We start from the raw sequence: 4,645 nt of genomic DNA on the forward strand, positions 1-4,645 counted from the left end.
GTGTCCAGCTGTGCTCAGTCACTGACTGTCTAAGGAAGAATTTGGCCTCTGCTAAAAAGTTGAGATTAATCTCAAAGATGCTGCAGCTAGAAGCTAGATGTGACTCGCATTTCTTCCAGCTGAATGATAGTTCTTCATTTAAGAGACCCCCAAATGGTGCACCTCCACGCTGCCACGGGGGATTCCTGGTGTCCTTAAGAAACACTTAAGAAAAGGGGAGGCAGAAGGTCCAGATCGAAGAACATGGGCTTTGTAGTAATAAAGACATGGGTGAAATCTTGATGTATCCACTCATTCACTTTGTTAAGGCAAGATGCCTACATACTTCTAATTCCACATTTGAAAAACTGGTGTATAATGACCTGTCAGAATTTTTTGTGAACTTAAATAAGAAAATGTCCAATTTTTAAGAATTTCTATGACATAATAGGCCCTTGATAAACTATAGCTGTCTTATTATTACGCATTCTGTGAGTTCAGAGAAGCAAGTGATCATAGAAGATCTCAGAAAGAGGTCAAAAGTAAGGTGGGAGTCAGATAATAAATAGAATTTGTATTAGTGAACAGAAAGGCAGAGCATTTCAGACACAGAAGATACTCAAGCAAAAGCAGAGAGAAAGACATTCCCATGGAGTGCTCAGGAGCAAGTAGACCATCTGCTGTCAGCATTGAGGCCTAGAGAGCAGCAGATAGCCAACTATAAAGGTATCTAAATGCCACATATGATGGAGGACTTGGAAAGAAAAGCCTTAAGTGGAAGGCACTGGATGGGAGAAAGACTGGGTGTGTTAGGGTCTTATAGAGCCTAGTCAAATACTAAGTATTCAAATTGGGGACTTGGACAAGCTACATAACTTTTTTTATATTATTGTACATTTATCTATGTCAATTTATTTTTATTTTTGTTGTGGTAAAATATATATAACACATTTGCAGATTCAGCATTTTTTAACATGAACAATTCAGTGACATCAATTACATTAATCATGTGCAACCATCACCAGCGTCTGTTGCCAAATTTTCCGTTTCTATTAAAAGATCTTGATTATTTTGCCTTTCTATCTTTTACTTTTATTTTTTGTTCTCTCTTATCATACAATTTAACTCATATCCTGAAAGAATGTGAGGAAAAAAATCAGCAATGTTTGTCAGAATATTATCCTAGGCTTTTTGATATAAACCCAACCACCCAATAAAACCCAAAGTCATTATCAATTACCTTTGCTGCTTCAAATCATATATTAAAAGTATTTTAAATTCAATCAGTTCTAATTATGTACAAAACAGAAAAAAATTCCTTTTTGTTGATTAAAATTCATAATTACACAACATAATAATTTTGTATCATATCTCTCTGCTGAATTTATAAATTTGATGATTCTTTTTTATTATTAATTATTATACTTTTTAAAGATGTTTATAAATGCATAGGTAATTTCTTGAAGGAGCATCCCCTAAAGAGATAGAAGTAGAAGTAATGCACAATCTTAATGACAGGTTGAAAATTATTGTTAGCGTCATTTTCAGTTCCTTTTCCAGTTGCTGTTGAGTCTATTCCAACTCATGGCTACCCCTTGTGTGTCAGAGTAGAACTGTGCTTCCTAGGGTTTTCAATAGCTAACACTTCTGAAGTAGATCACCAGACCTTTCTTCCTGGTCTTTCTTAGTCTGGAAGCTCTGCTGAAACTTGTTCAGCATCATAGCAATATGAATGTTTCACTGACAGTAAGGGTGGCTATGTATGAGAGGCATTGGCCAGGAATCAAGTTACATAATCTTTGATGCTCAATTTTCTCATTTGCGAAGGGAGTAATCAATATCCTCCCTTATCCTTTCTCCCTGCAACCAACATCCAGACACACACACACACACACACACACACACACGCACTCATCTTTTCATCTTGTCCCAAGGGTCCAATTGACATTATATATTAAAGTGTAATGACAGTGGTAAAAAGCTAAAGAAAGACAAAATGATATAATTGAGCAATCTTAGAAGGATTCTGAAATGAGAGAAGAACAGACTGGGAAACAGAGAAGTCAAATGTTCAAGCAGTCTCCTAGCAAATCTGCTACAATCTACAAAACGTGTACAGTATGTTGTTGACAAAACAGTGCTCAGTTCGAGGAGACAGAACAAGTTATTCATGGGCAAATCTGCAAAAATTTGCAAATTTCTTCAGCAGACTTTGAAGTATAATAGCAGTCACATGGAAAGATCATAGTGAGTTTGAAACAGAACTCTAGTAGAGGAAGGATTCTAGATAGCCAATGAGGGCGTATATGAAATCTAAGCAATTTGGGATGTGTACGTAAAAATGGAGTCCCTATCATAGTAATGGGTGTAGCCAAGAGAACTTCCAGGTCTGTTCCTATACTTATTTCTAGAGAACATGCTCTCTCAACGGCCTTGAGGAACCACAGCACTATCACCCAGTTTATCCTCCTCGGACTATCTGCTGACCTCCATGTCCAGGCTCTATTCTTCGTGCTCTTCCTGGGGATTTACCTCATGACCGTGTTGGAGAACCTGACGATGCTGCTGGTGATCAGGGCTGATTCCCACCTCCACACACCCATGTACTTCTTCCTAAGTCACCTCTCTTTCCTGGATCTTGGCTTCTCTTCAGTCGCTGTGCCCAAGCTGCTGGAGAACCTCCTATCTGAAAGGAAAATCATTTCAATAGAGCGCTGCCTGACTCAGGCCTTCTTTGTGCTTGATGTTGGAGGAACAGAAATCTTCCTGCTCTGTGCCATGGCCTATGACCATTACGCTGCCATCTGCCACCCTCTGGTCTACAGCCAGGTGATGAGCAGCCAGCTGTGTGTGAATCTAGTATGGGCTTCATGGAGCCTGAGTTTTCTGGACACAGTTATCAACATTCCCCTGGCTGTGAGCTTGAACTTCTGTAATGCCCATACCATCCCCCACTATAGCTGTGAGCTGCCCTCTCTCTTCCCTTTGTCCTACTCTGATGTCTCCATCAACATCACTGTCCTGGTCTTCTCTACACTCCTGCATGGCTTTGGTACATTCTTCCTGATTGTCTTCTCCTACACCCGCATTGTCTCCACCATCCTGAGCATCAGCCCCACTACAGGCAGAAGCAAGGCTTTCTCCCGCTGCTCCTCCCACCTCACTGCAGTGAGCTTCTTCTATGGATCTGCTTTCCTTTGCTATCTGATGCCAAAGTAAGGCTCCCCTCTGGAGCTGATCTTCTCCTTACAATATTGTGTGGTCACTCCCCTAGTGAATCCCCTCGTCTACAGTCTGAAAAATAAAGACGTGAAGGCAGCTGTGAAAAGAATCTTGGGGAAATGTTTGCAATGGCACAGGTAGCAGACTACACAAATATGAGGAAAGAGGAAATAACTACAAACTTCAGGATATCTGGTGAATTGACACTGAAATCTTCCTGATGGCCTGCTGTTTTAGATGCTGGAAGATATCTCAGAAAAGCTTAAGAAAGAGGCACAAAGATATTTTGAGAATGGAATCAGATGATGGTTCACATTAAATCCTGCTCAAAGGCAGGTCAATGGAACACATAGACATCTCAACCCAAAAGTTTTGTTTAATCATAATTTGATTTATTACTCATATTGTTTCATTGGTACTAGATTAAGATGTATATGTATTGAATTATTTTTGGAATTAAATGTGCAGAATGGCACTGAAAGCCCTAAGATTTTACCGAAAATGTTGTCTTAAAAAAAAAAAAAAAAAAAGTCTTAGGGGAAGAAAATTATATGCTTGGGGTCCATGGGGGGATGCGAGCTCTGGCTGGGAAGCCCTTGCAGATAGATAAAGTGCTGAAATTTCTGGACAGAGCAATCATCAGTTGAGTGACTGGGGTGATACCAAAAACTTTGCTGTTCTGTCCCTTGAGAGTTGGAGCATGAGGGAGAATGTCACTTATTCTAGGATAAGATAGATAAATTCAGCTTTTTTCAAAATTTCTCTTCCTTTGGGGCATTCTTTTTTCCATTTAGCCTACTTGAATAATGCAACGGTTTTTAGGCAGTTGTTGTTGGGCAATTTCCTTTTCGTATTTTTTATGAAGAATTTATGAAATACATGGTACTTATTATATAATTCAAGGAACCTGGGCAGCACAAGCAGTTTGCTAACCTAAAGGTTGATGGTTTGAACCCACCGACGACTCCAAGGAAGAAAGGCCTGGCAAACTGCTTCTGTAAAGATTATAGCCAAGAAAACCTTATGTGGCTGTTCCACTGTATAACACATGGGATGACCATGAATCGGGGCCCAACACGACAGCAGCTAACAACAATATTACATGATTCACCAAATTTGTATTTTTTGAGACACTTTTTCATACCAGCTGTGACTTTCCTCAAAGTGACATGTGTTTTAAAGTATAAGTTGCACCCACTCAATGTTTTTTTTGTATAGCAATAATGAATATAATAGTGAATGTTCATGATTAATACATTAACACATCTTACGTTCCATTTGACTTTATTCTGTCATATTTAAAATATAACATACACTGAATCATGTACTACTTAGTAACACATCTGTACTTACAATTTTTTTTTAATTATAATGAGAAAGCATACTTTTGGTTAGCAGCCGTAGCTTGCTGTAGCTCCTAACCACTGCACCACCAGTGTGGTGC

At 39.1% G+C, this 4,645-nt stretch overlaps 1 pseudogene; it reads left to right on the forward strand.

The window, feature by feature from the left end:
- The first annotated feature begins 2,415 nt into the window (after window positions 1-2,415).
- Window positions 2,416-3,342, forward strand: LOC126074714 (olfactory receptor 8S1-like; annotated as a pseudogene).
- The last annotated feature ends 1,303 nt before the right edge of the window (window positions 3,343-4,645 follow it).

This window comes from Elephas maximus, chromosome 4 (genome assembly GCF_024166365.1).
Source record: "Elephas maximus indicus isolate mEleMax1 chromosome 4, mEleMax1 primary haplotype, whole genome shotgun sequence".
Taxonomy (NCBI): Eukaryota; Metazoa; Chordata; class Mammalia; order Proboscidea; family Elephantidae; genus Elephas; species Elephas maximus.